A 14487-nucleotide genomic window follows, 5' to 3' on the forward strand; every position below is an offset into this window, starting at 1 on the left:
ATTCTCTGTCCTCGACTTTCCTCTTAATATCGGATTGGGGTCACCTGTGCGGAACTATTTCATTGATAAGAAAGGTATTTCATCACAGGGGATTGCAATCATAAATTAAGAGGGAAGTCCAGGTAGAAAGCATTTTATCCCTCCTGGAATGGGTCATGTTGGAAAGTATTGATTATGTATATTAAATTTAAAGCATTGGTGTAAATTACATTTAAAGTAATACTGTAGTTAGATAATGCCTGAGTACTGTTTATAGCTCCACCTAATTGAGAAACAACTATTTTATAAAGTTTTCCTTCAGTGGAACAAAGACAACTTAAACAACCTTTAAAAAAACCTGAGAATAATAAAATCTATATTTTATATTGTCATATGCAAGAATAGCAGCAGTCTCTGTACTACTTACCCACTAGGACAGGACTCAGGAGGACTCTCTCTCTCTCTCTCTCTCTCTCTCTCTGTTCTCTCTCTGAAACCTGATACTCCTGTGTCTCTGCTTGCACTGCATACTGTCCTGTTTGCATTCTGGCTGTCCACTTCTGCTACAGCACAAGAGAGAGAACTAGTGAGTCCAGTGTGCTCCAGCAGGGGGGGCCCTGACAGAGGGGTGCCCAGTGTACCATATGCCCTGTACCCCCCTTAATCTGGCTATGCTTGAACCTTCCTGGGCACTAAGGAATCCTTGTATCGCATTAAGAATACTAATATTAATAATAAGGGCCGTATTCAATAGCTGTCGGAAGCTGCTGTCTTGTCAGAAAGACAGCAGTTCTGACAGATTTCTGTCGGATGGGGTTCCAACCTATTCAAAGAGGGCAGTTTTTTTCCGACTTGTCGGAAAACACGTGGATCGGCGGAATAGGCACCGATCCGCGTGCTTCTGTCGGAAACATGGCCAAATCCGACAGGTTTTGGCTCCCTTTCTGACAATCTCAATCCGACTTTAAAAAAAGTCGGATTGAGCAGGTCACCCCATCACGATCAGGCTCCTCACTCCCAGCAGTGCCTCCCCCATTGCAGACATTACCCCCCGCCGCCAGCTTTCCCGGCTAGCCACCGCTGTCAGCTTCCACCGCCGGCCACTGCTGTCAGCTCCCCCCGCCGGCCACCGCTGTCAGCTCCCCCCGCCAGCCACCGCTGTCAGCTTCCCCCACCGGCCGCCGCTGTCAGCGCAATCAGCAGCCACTGACAGCAGCAGCACAGGACATCGGGAACGGACAAATCCGACAGTCGGATTTGGCCGTTCATTGAATAGCCCTTGTCGGATACATTCCAACAAATGTATGTCGGAATGGATGCGACACTTATTGAATATACCCGAATCATTTTCATCATCATCATCATCATTATTATTATTATTATAAAACAATATTTAAAAATACATTTATAAAAGTATTCAAACACATCTTTAATGACTAGCTGCTACTATGATATTATGAAGCATTGACAGAAAACATCTAGTGCTTGGGTATCAATATGGCTCAGTAAGGTACAGGGCATCCTTAATAATTACTTTTCTTTTCTTGCTATATGCGACTATAACATTACCATTGCTAACGTTTCAAAGTGTAACATAACAGCCCTCTGCTCACCCAATTATGTTGCAGCTTCATGCATTATTAATTCAGGCTGCAGACTTTGGTGGAGAAAAATATGTTCAATATTTTCTGTAATGATGTCAGATGTTGACAGTTTTTTCTTTTCCGAGTACACATTATTAATCAATCATCTGTATTAATGAGTTAAAAAAGGAAACTGGAGTGGAGAGGAAGTGCACCATGGAACGGACTAGTCAGGATAAACAGAAGCTACCATTAAACAAGACCAGCAAATCCTCCAAGGTCTAAGAAGTGGCAATTAGTGTTGTAGCTTAGAGTACAGTATCTGCTGTAGTGAGCTTGATGGTAAAAATAGATTTACATGCTATAAATGGAAGAGACTGAATGAATAGTGTCACAGAGTGTGCCTTTATTTAGCTGAAAAATGGCTACGATATTGATGCTATCGAGATTGACAGATCTCACCACATCAATTTATAACTCGCACAAACGCCCTGGCTTTAGCGGATAGTCATACTATGCTGTAAGAAAAATAATAATAATAATGTAGATATTTCATTGTATGAAACATGAAACCAAAATATGTATATACAGTGTATATATATATATATATATATATATATATATATATATGAAAATTCGGTATCTGCATGTGTAAACAATCTGGTATGACAGAGATGAGACTCCTTTAAATATTAATTATCTACTTTAAGGGCAGTTTCTTGAGCAAATCGTATAGCAAATAGCCTTCTGAGGCATAAACCCTTATCTCCATTAGACAGAAATATGTGTTTTTTATGCCAATAACCGTGGTAATGTGGTAAATTATTGATAGGGTCTGAACTATTTTATGGCTAATTATAAAAATAATGAGCTGCTCATCAAAGTAAGTTAATGTTTGAACTCTGCTTTAGAAAGAGGAAAATTGTCCTTATATCTCACAGTTCACACATTCGCCTGAACATCACAGGGATACTGTCTGAGTGGGAGATAGAGGAGACCCTGCTGCAGATGATAATGTTATCAGTCATTCTCTACAATGCTGTATAGTTTGATAATAATACAAGAAAACTTTTGTTTTCATATTTTTATCTGAAGAAGACATGAAATTGCCAACAATGTTTGGAAGTACAGTTTAACTCTATACTGTTTGGTAACACTCACAAGGAAACATACATAAAGAATGAAGAGTCATACCTAGAATTTTTGGTGCCCTGTACCAGAAAGAGAATTGGTGCCCCCCGCCCCCATTTTTCCAATAGGGACATAAGGCGCATGCTTCGCAGAGAAGGGGCATGACAAAATGATTTATACACAGCTCACATTTATAGAACACTGCAAGAAAATGGATTTGGACACAAATCCTCTTTATACCACATTCATGCACTCAACCAGAGAGCTCGCTGCCTATCTGCCATAATACTGCCACACCCAGGACTCAAACCCACAACCTGCTGCATCTCAGCTAAATACCCTTCTCACCGAGGCACTTGCTCTGCATACAAACTTTGAGATTTCTAACTATACGACGCTACCTGTACCCCGTAAAAAAATAACCAGCACCATAACCGAGCGGATCCATGCAGTGTGCAGCCACACACTTCATGGATCTGTCCAGCCATAGTAAATACCCCTTTACAAAGTACAATGTAAGCTTCAAACAGTTAATACTCTCCAGCTTGGAATTCTCTAGCTTTCTATGCAAGGGCAGATAGCTCAATTAAAAGAGTGTCCGACTGCAATGTCATATGCAACGGGTTTGAATCACAGGCACATCAGCATCTCGAAATGTAATAAAGGACAGTGCAACTGAAAATCAAAGAGCTAGCAAGTCAAGTCCATGAATGCTGTATAGGTAATAGCGACAAAAGGGGTGAGAGAAGGAGACAGGGGCGGTCAGGAGCTGCTGTGCTTCAAAAAGGGGGGAAGCTGCCAGTGAAAGTTATTAGATCATTGCTGGAATCCGCTCTCTCCAAGGGAGAAGAAAACAAGGCCTGCACATTCTGCACCTGTAGTGGAGGTTTATAATTCCAGGCTCTCTAAATTACACAGCTGCAGGTGGAGAAACAGAGGTCCAGGGTTTCCAGCTCACCCAGAGACAGCAGGAAGTCAGATGCAGGAGAGGGGTTTAAAACACCCAAACACCCACAGTGCATTGAGCTGATGCCTAATAGTGGCCAGTGAGCAGGGATCAGTTTATAGCGCCAGGGACTGTGGACATTGGCCGTGCCAGGAGAGCATGGCATGTGTAGCTGCAAGCCACTGCAGCAGAATTACTTTTGAGCATGGGAAGTGCTTGGACCTTTTATGTTTGTGTTTAATTTTTCAGTATGTACCTGTGTGACCAGGCCCAAGCCTGTGTATGCTGTGCTACAAGTGTCTGATGCCAGTAAAGACACTGAGGTTGTAACCGGAAACCCTGCCTGCGCGTCCTTATTTACAGTAATATACACATATATATTTTATATATATATATATATATATATATATATATATACACAAATACACACATATTTTTTTTATATATATATATATATATATATATATATATACATACACACTGTATAAATAAAACAGTTGTTGCATGGTTACTCACCTTGACAAAGGGGCACGTTGGTCCTGAAACGTCGGTATAGGATGGTGTGATTGTTAATACACAGACTTTGTTATTGGAAATCTCTGAGTGGCGCTGCATTTTTTCAGTATATATATATATATATAAAATCTATATATATAAAATCTCCAATCCATACACTTTAATCCACAGTACTCATGCATCCATGTTGCCAGTGGTATGTGACGACACCATTTAAATAATGAAAAAATCATACAAACTGAGCACTCACCCTTACATTCTAAAACTGTAATTCATCTGAATTCAGAGAATGTTAGTTCCAAAATATTGCAATAATTTGTTAAGATGGCCACCCCTTCACCGCCTTTCCAATTGTCAGTCCCTGCATTGACTGTCAACAATATGATCATTGCTCTCAGGCATCATTTGGATTAAACTATACAGTATGCTTCTATCATGGGTTTAGGTCCTGTCCCACTTATTTAAAGAGACAGACCCACACCCAAGCATATCATTTAATAAACACCTGGGGAATATCCAACAACAAATCCTTCAGTCTCTTCATGTAATCCCAGATAGACTCAATGATGTTGAGATCAGGGCTCTGTGGGGGCCATATCATCACTTCCAGGACTTCTTGTTCCTCTTCTTTTTTTTTTCTTTTGGAAGATAGTTCTTAATAACATTGGCTGTATATTTGGGGTTGTTATCCTGCTGCAGAATAAATTTGGAGCCAATCAGACACCTCCCTGATGGTACTGCATGATTGCAGGTCATAAGGTAGAGCACATGCATAGGTACCTAGGCACCACTTAGGTCTTAACTTTTTTTCTAGCATTTACCCCATTACCCTTTAAAGGCTGTTCACTTATGTTAAGTGTGCGAGTGTGAATCTGTGTGCGTTTGTGGATGTTTGTGTTCATTTATGCTGACAAAATCATTCCATGCATTTAAATATTTTCAAAAATACTCTCTCCAATTAGTTTTGTATGTGTTTTACTATTTACCAACCCAAAGGTAACGGAAAAATAGAAACTCTTATATAATCCACTTAATTGCGTGAATCCAGTACAACATAATGCAGTATACTCTTGAACCTACCGCTATTGAATAGTGCAGAAGTTATACAGCCTCATACTCGGACACTGAAAAGTCAGTCAGCTACTTGACGGTTGTGCAAAATGCTTTATTATTTATTTTTTCAGAATATCCCTTAGATAAATGGTTGGGTTCCAATCTGAAGGACTGAAAATGTCATGACATATAAATAACGTCAGTGTCATGCTTTTTAAACCTTGCTCTCTGTCGATGGGGACATTGTAACCCCTCTCAACATGAGGTGAGGATGGTCACTCAGTAGCAACTTATGCTTGACATTGACTAGGGGCGTTTTAAGTTTAACAGAGGAGGGGGCCGGTGTGCAGACTCTCGGTGGGCCCCCTCCTCTGCACAGCATAGTATGCTCCGGCATTGTACACGGTTGCCATTTTGTCTGTGATTTTCATCGCTGACGCGGGACTCCAGAAAGGTGCATTTTAAAATATGGGTGCAGTGTGTGTGGTGTGGGCCTCCCTGTCTTAAGGGTCATTAGTTTGATCAAATCACCTCCCTCCATTGCTTAATAGTCTATGGGGGTCATTCTGACCCGATCGCAGCATGCTTTTGTTTGCACAGCTGTGACGGGTCACTACTGCGCAGGCGTGGGGGGCGTAATGCGCACGCGCGACATTGCCTGGCGGTAGCCGTCGCTGGGCAACGATGCTGACAGCGGAAAAAGCGGTTGCAGCTCCGATCGCAAGAAGATTGACTGCAGGAAGGCGTTCCGGGGCGTCAACTGACTGTTGGAGACCATTTTCGGGGAGTGGTAAGAAAAACGCAGGCATGTCCACTGAACCGAGGGCGGTGTCTGACGTCAAAGCCAAGCCCATCATCGCTGGATCCATCGCAAAGGGTAAGTATGTCCAGGGCTGGTCTTGTTTTGCAGGAAACTTTTTTAGCATAGCAGAGCTGCACAAGCGATCGCAGCCCTGCTATGCTAAAATACACTCCCCCATAGGTGGAGATTAGTTGATCGCACCAGCAGCAAAAAGTTGCTTGGTGCGATCAACTCGGAATGAGGGCCTATAACCTGTGCTATTTGCACGATTGAAGCCAAGTGTGATGAGCAGTTTCAGCAGTGCAGATCAGCTATGATAGTTATCCATGAAAATAATATTGTATGCAAGAAATGGTATCCGTAGAGACCATGGAGCTGACTGATCCAGAGAAGTAATCCAATTGTAATTTCTGGGGTTAGGTAAGATTGTTTCCCTACTATAAGAATAAATTAGCCCCATAGAAGGATATGTGTGTTGTACAAGCTCACTAAGGGCCTGATTCAGGTTTATAAGTAAAGCAAAAAAGCACCAAGCTGGGCAAAACCAGGTTTCACTGCAGGTGGGGCAGATGCAACGTTCAGAGAGATTTCAATTTGGGTGGGGTGTGCACAGAAACAATATAACCCACCCAAATCTAAATCTCTCTGCGCATGCTCATGTTACATCTGCCCCATCTGCAGTCCAACATGGTTTTGCCCAGCTGTGTGCTTGTTTGCTTAGCTTATAAATCTGATCTCAGGCCATACATGCCTGACACAGAGTAAGGAGCAAATAAGACAGAGAAAAAATTGTGACATTTTTTCCGGGAACTACCATGGGCCTGATGCAGAGATGGACCCAGTTATTACAGCAGCTGCGTCTTTGGGTGTAGCTGCTGTACAAAAACATGCCAATGCAGAAGGAGAAGTCTTGTTTAAACAGACGCCTCCTACCGGCTTTGATCCTCCGCTGCATCCAAAGGCGCAGCATCAGAACATCTGCGGGAACATTGGCCATCTGAGTAACACAGGTTTTGCAAGATGGGCGGTGATCTAGACCAGGTCTAGTGAAGCTGCGTCCAAGAATGCTGCCACCGACCTCGACACGCCCTGTGGAGCTGGCACTTCCCTGTTTTCTCATGAATGCTGACTGTCACCATCCCTTCCCTGGCCCCAACCAACCACAGCCTTTCAATCATGCTGAGGCTTAGCGGGCACTGCGACCGTCAGGTTTGTGTACATCTCTAAATTAGGCCCATGTTGCAATGGTAGGAGCACAAATGCATCTTTGCATTCACGAAAAACACTTTTGCCAGTAGAGAACAAATTATGCACAACTTTGTTTTTACGCAGAAATTTAGTCTTGAGCTAGGATGCCTTTCCCAACTATAAAGCTTTTTATAGATCTTTTTAAATCTGCCCCACTCGCAGAGCAACTTGGTTTTGCTCAGATGCAATTTGCTCTTTTTTGCTTCTTCTTTCTTTATTTACTTTTTTGTTTGGAGGATTTAAAGCTAAATTTGATGAGGAAAGGTGTGATTTGTGAGGGCAAGCATGCATACCTCCCAACTGTCCCAGCTTAAACTTTATAGTTCAAACTGAGGAGGCTGTCCCATCATTTCATGATCAGGATTTTTTACTATTTCCAGGACAGTTGGAGTGTGTGCTGCTGATGACTGTCTCTTCAATGAAGCACATACATATATGTATGCAGTATACTTGTTCACTCTTAGGAGGACATTTACTAAGCAGTGATAAGAGCAGAGAAGTGAGCCAGTGGAGAAGTTGCCCATCAACCAATCAGCAGCTCTGTATAATTCAATAGTATGCAAATTATAGCTGTTACTTCAGTGCTGATTGGTTGCCATGGGCATCTTCTCCACTGGCTCATTTTTCTGCTCTTATCACTGCTTAGTAAATGTCCCCCTTATTGAGAAGCCCACAAAGGAGATGCAGCGGATCATGTGGTGGGTGGAGCTGGGCTTTGCATCATTAGGCCCCACCCCCATCAATGTAAAATTTTGTGAATTGCGAGTCCGTTGGGAAGGGATGGGGTTAAAATCGTCCTATTTTAGCCCTGGACCCTCCATACAGACCTGCAATTGCCTGCCCAATTCACAAGAGATCCATCTGCTCTTCCATGGGTGCGGGTAACTAACTACCCAAGAAAAATTGGTGTCTCTAGCACCTTACCAGGAGAGTAGGGAAGTGTAATATGCAGCATTAAAAGGTAATTGTAGGAAATGGAACAGGGAATGGTGTCGGATTTTCACTTCAGTAGCACTGGGAACGTCTCTCGTGTAGAGATGACACACCCCAAAACATTTTGCCCATGCATCTGTGTCTTTGCAATGCCCTCTTCTTATATTCATGTTTGTAATATTCCACAGGTCATGAACTTACCTTGGAGATTATAATTAATGGCTACAGTAAGACGAGACACTATTGAACTGCAATTTTTTCATCTGAAATACACGTTCAGTAAGTATATTTTGCCATTTACTGTAGTATGATCCATAGACTTCAACAGAAAAAATTTATATACAGTGAAATGTTTAAATATCTATATTCTCTGTGTATTTTGAATTGCATGTACATTAAAAATGAATAGTTAGTGAACTGAAAAACCCTGCACTTGTCCCTCAATGGGTTACTAGATGGTGGCTTTCTGGAACTAAATTTAACACATCTCGCCTGCACAGAGTCCCCAGTACAGATAAAAACAGGTATTTAGAGAAACAGCATTAAGGCTAGGGAATAGGAAAGCATTGTGTGCACATCAAGCTGGGCTCTTTTTCCAGTGATTCTTTAGTGGCCTAAAGAAATTCATTACTATTATTTATTACAGCATATAATACATTGTATTACTTTAGGCATACATTCAAACAGACTGTACTGATTTAATAGAGGAAAAAAACATTTGCTGGTTTCTATTCTAATTAATTCTTCGGTTCCTATGACATATACCATGAAAAAGAAATCTAGAAGGCTGGAATAACAGTGCCCATTATTGCACTATATTGTGTTCTGTGTATTGTATGTGCACAGTTCGGGCTCAATAGCACAGTTTGCTTCTCAACTCCATTGTTAGAATTGGATGTTATTCGAGGGCCAAGTATACATGTCATTAACCGAACAGCTCTTTATTTTCTTTCTTTTTTTCAATTTCGACCTAATTTCAAACTTTTTACTTTACTTTTAAGTGTTATGTTTTGATTTTTAACATTCTGTACAAAATGTTTACTGATGCACAGTAAGAACCTTCTACAGTTCTGTGCAATGTAAATTACCCTTCTCTCTATCAAACCTTATCTACTTTTCTTGACTAAATACATACAAAGGGTCCTTTATGGCCTCAAAACTATGGGTTTTTGTTAACACTGTATCAATTTTTGCAGAAGACCCATCCTTTTTGCGGTCTGAGACTCCAGGCTGTTGCGCTGATATTGCAACAGTTGGGAAGTATAATACATTAGGAATTTATTTGACATACTGTACTTACAAACTACAAATAGTAGTTTGTATAGTTAATGGATATTTTGGTCCATTTTATCTTTCTTAAAGGAGCAGTACACAAACCCCTTAGTTTCTTATTAACATAAGGTGGGCATTTTTTAACATAACACATGTACTTACTGTATAATTCCCAAGTTATTGTTATCATGTATATAACATATAATACAGCTCTGTACAGAGATTATTTTAATCAATTACATTTGCGCAAAGCCATTGGAGCTTCCGTCTAAATTCCCTACAACACAAACAAACACTCTATGGTCCATTTTAGTCAGCAGCCAATCAGACTTCCAGGGTGAGATGTATCAAACCTTAGAGAGAACTAAAGCAGGGAAGTTGCCAATACGAATCAACCAGCTTCTTGACACGTTAAAGACTGCGAGAGATGTGATAGTTAGAAGTTTATTGGTTGCTATGAGCCACTTCTCCACTTTATCTATAAGGACTGATACATCTCCCTCCTACTGTAATATGACTGTGGGCCTTAATTAGAGTCAGTTTGAAATACTACTTGTGATTACATTTTGAATGTCTCATACATGACTTCAGATTGTCTGCGACTAGGGGACAGAGATCAGGCCTGGACTGGAGCTGCGAAAAGTAGGCATGCAACCACACGCCCACTGCATGCATCACACACCCATTGCTTGCGTGTGACTGTATTGGACATGTAATGACAGCAAAAGAACAATAAGGGTGTGGTATGGACATGTATTATTCACAGAGTGTACTAAAGTGGCAACCAAAAAGTCTCAAACACAGCCATATGGAGGGGCGTGAGTTGTATATGTGCTGGTATAAGTGTAACATTGATAATGATTACTGTGTGCAAACACTGGGGGTTATTCAGGTTTGATTGCAGATTCTGCTAAAAAGCAGAATCTGCAATAATTTCTTTTGCCTACTGGGGGCCGCCCATCGCAAGGCAAGCATGCTGAATGTCCCGCCCAGTGGCTGCGACCACAATTTAATTGCCACCATCTTTTCCATTGGTGCGACTGCATGTGACGTCATGCAGCAGCCCCCGAAAAATCCCCGCCGGTTTGCCCCCGTTTTCCCTGGTTTCACCTGTCAATCAGGCAGAGGCATTCGCAGCCAATGTGATGCAAACTCATTGGCTGGGATGTGCAAGCACAGGACGGGACCTGCTCTTGCGCATTAACGCAGAGAACGCGGGATGCGTCCTTAATAACCCCCACTGAACAGACACCCTAAGACTGATTCAACAGTGTTTTAAAAGTGATTCTATACTTCACTGCATATTCTTTCACACAAATAAAAGAATCCTTCAGACTCAGTTGGGGATGGGGAATCCTGCACATATATCCTAAAGTCTTGTCATAAAAAAAATATATTAATTATATTCACTTATATATTATATATTATATTATATTATATTATATTATATATTCGCTTATATTATCTGCTCTATCTGGTCATTAACTGTAATGTGTTATACCCCTAAGAATGGTTCACTGAAACTACCCTTAGGGGGTATATTTACTGAAGTGTAGCTTTTTAGAAATTGAGATGTTGCCCATAGCAACCAATCAGATTCTACTTACCATTTATCTAGCACCTTCTAGAAGACAACAGCTAGAATCTGATTGGTTGCTATGGGCAACATCTCCCCTTCTAATAGCCCACACTTTAGTAAATTTACCCTTACAGTTGCAAATGTTAGAATATGTGTGTATAGGTGGCGGTGGTATGGCAGAATGAAGGTACACACCACCGTGCCCTGAATCAATGAACAGCCCAGTACTTAGCCAGTGAGGTGGTTTATTGAGCAGTAATGGGAATTTACAGTCATATTCACAGTTATGCTTATATAGACACTTGGCATGGAGCGGAGCTTGAGCATAGCATACAGATACCCAACCGGGAACCTGTTTCAGGGTAGTGGTGCAAGATGCAAACAGTATCAACATCTCTAAAGGTGTTGTGATTAGCACTAATCACATGGTGGCAGAGCCAGATTAAGGGGGGTTACAGGGGGTAAGTACTCCCGGGCCCCTGTGTCTAAGGGGCTCCCCGGCCTCAGATGCTCTCTCCCTGCAGCGCAGCCTTTACAGGGACAATCTGTTCATCTCCTGCCTGCAGCACCATAGAAGCTGAGAATACTGCGGTCGTTAGGACTCAGAGGAAGCACTACACAGCTTCCTTTAGCACTTCAGAATGGGAAGCTGCGGCTGCATCAAGATAATCCGACCCTGCTCTCCCAGAAGATCATCCACATTCCACAGGCTTGCATTCAGTACTTTCACTATCATCTATCTCTTTATATTCTATCTATCTATCTATCTATCTATCTATCTATATGCCTGTGACGGTCGGTCTGTCTGTCTGTCTGTCTGTCTGTCTGTCTGATCTATCTATCTAATGTCTGTCTGCCTATCTGTCTATCTTAATAAATAGCTATATATATATATATATATATATATATATATATTGTAGGCAATTAGATATACACTATAGATATGTATGTGTATGTGTATCTATATCTATTTACATATGTGTGTGTGTGTGTGTGTGTGTGTGTGTGTATATATATATATATATATATATATATACAAACAAAAAAATCTGCGGTACTCAGGGTCTTGTGAAAACGTAATTTGTATTAGAACATCAATAAAGTATCCATCAACGTTTCGGGGACTTCAACCCCTTTGTCAAGATGTGTGCACACATCTTGACAAAGGGGTTGAAGTCCCTGAAACGTCGATGGATACTTTATTGATGTTCTAATACAAATTACGTTTTCACAAGACCATGAGTGCCGCAGATTTTTTTGTTTGTTGTTGGATCTTATACTGAGGGCACCGGGGCACTTTGGACATTTAGAAGAGTGCCGGGCTGTTTCCAATTGTTATATATATATATATATATATATATAGTACAGGTAGCCGACACAATCCCATGCTTAATCAGTAATAGCAAATGTCCTTGTAGCACATAACAATCAGCCCATTTTGTAAAACTACATTTTATTACCCATCCTTTGCATATATATATATATATACTGTATATATATATATATATATATACCGATGATCTCATTACTTTTATTATTATTAGTAATGTGGCCAGATACATGGATTCCATGTCTTGAAAAAGGTCTGTGTCCAGACTGAAACATAATTTGACAGTCTTATACTGCAACCAGAGGCCGGCTGTAATGATGTCCGAGTACGACAGCCATGAGGGATGCCGGCTGAACTCAATATTTTTTTTAAGGGGCAATCACTTACAATTTCTTACCAAATCACAATATTCCATATCTGGGGCCGGATGTAATGACGCCCGAGTTCAGCGGCCGTGCGGGATGCCCGCCGAACTCAAACTGTTTTTTAAGGGGCAATCACTTGCAAGGCAAAACCATGCCTGAACTCGGGCATCATTACATCTGGCCCCAGATATGGAATATTGTGATTGGTAATAAATATTTAAGTACATTAATTTCAAAGACCGGTGAGTGCTCTTGTAATCACCCTGCTGTAATATAGTTGAGTAGGACCTGCACTGCTGCCTCATGCAGGTACAGGGGTAGGGGGGGCCTGACAACTGGGGATGGGCCCCCCATTTGTTAAGTGACCCGGGCCCCCCAAAGGCTTAATCCGGCCCTGCATGGTGGCATTCTAAAACAGAAACAAGATGGCACCGTGCATGCGCAGAAGTAAAATCAGAGGTCATTTTGGTTAGGGATTAAAGTTTCCCTGCAGTAGCGCTCTCCAGCTTCAATAGCAAACCAGTCTCATCTCACACAGGTATGAAAGGGGAGGGAGTTGCGTGTGCAACTTACTCTGCAATCGCATTTTGTGATTCCACTTGTGTCTGACTCTAAATAAGGCCAAGGGGTAAATGTCATAGGGTCCGGGTTGCTGGATGTGTGGGGCTTTGGGCGAGAATGTTGCCTTGTATACGATTGCAACTTTAAAAATACACCTCCGGCAACTTGGACCATTACATTTACCTCCATGTATTAGTTTTTGCTTAGAATCATCTGTATTTAAGGACACTGACGCATTGTCGATTCGCATCACAACCCACGAACTTTACCCATATGTATGAAGATCTGTACTGTACTCTGCTCTTCCTCCAAAGTATAACTAAAGTTACCCAAATAAATAGAAGTTGTTGATAATACCCTGGTTTAGCAGAATAGTAATCATCAAGATGAATAGTCTCCTAAGGGTACTATACTCTTTCAAAGTGCTTAGAAAAATATACAATATGTTACGTTTTATATCAGGTTGAAAGCTAATAGAAAGAAATCTACTAACCTTAAAAGGTCTGTTGGAAACTGCGGAAGAGGACATGTTACTATGCCACACACCATGGTTTAACTTAACTTGTTTGAAAAGGTTGGTCTGAATTGAGCTAGATGCAGCAAACTATTAAAGTTAGCTACCCTAGTAGACCTCACCAAGGAGACTGGGTCTTACTCTTTTAGTGGTCATTTACTATTCACTTCTCATGTCAATTATAACATATGTGTAATACACCCCATAAATAATGCCCTTTGCCATAAATATATACACCTACAGTATACCTGCAAATCCTTACTTTACCCTGGAGTTGGGCAGTACAGATGGTGTAATGGCTATCATTACAGCCACACAGCACTGATGTCATGACGTCCCACCATGGCCCTAACTGTGTGGCGTTTGTATATTCCCCCTTACTTTCCTCTGGGTATTCAGGTTTCCTCCCACAATCCAAAAAAACACTAATAGGTTAATTGGCTTCTGACAAAAAAATAACTATAGTGTGTAAGTGTAAATGGGCAGACTAAATGGGCCAAGTGGTTCTTATCTGCCATTTAATTGGCTAGAGACATGTCTGCTTTATCACAGATCCAAAACAAAGCATAGACTTGGTCCACTTTACCACAGATTAATCTTGCCATACCTGAAGTTCTTTGAATGTTGGTTATACTATTTCCTAAAATCTTGTACTAATGCTCTCAAACACTCATG

General features: G+C 41.2%; 1 long non-coding RNA gene across 1 annotated transcript in view; it reads left to right on the forward strand.

Annotated features, from left to right (window-relative positions):
- Positions 1-14487, forward strand: part of LOC134928935 (uncharacterized) — a 331597-nt gene that overhangs the window by 299777 nt on the left and 17333 nt on the right. The window contains exon 6 of the long non-coding RNA XR_010178139.1: positions 8380-8470. This is a non-coding gene — a long non-coding RNA (uncharacterized LOC134928935). The remainder of the gene's footprint in view (positions 1-8379; positions 8471-14487) is intronic.

Source organism: Pseudophryne corroboree, chromosome 5, assembly GCF_028390025.1.
Source record: "Pseudophryne corroboree isolate aPseCor3 chromosome 5, aPseCor3.hap2, whole genome shotgun sequence".
Classification (NCBI taxonomy): domain Eukaryota; kingdom Metazoa; phylum Chordata; class Amphibia; order Anura; family Myobatrachidae; genus Pseudophryne; species Pseudophryne corroboree.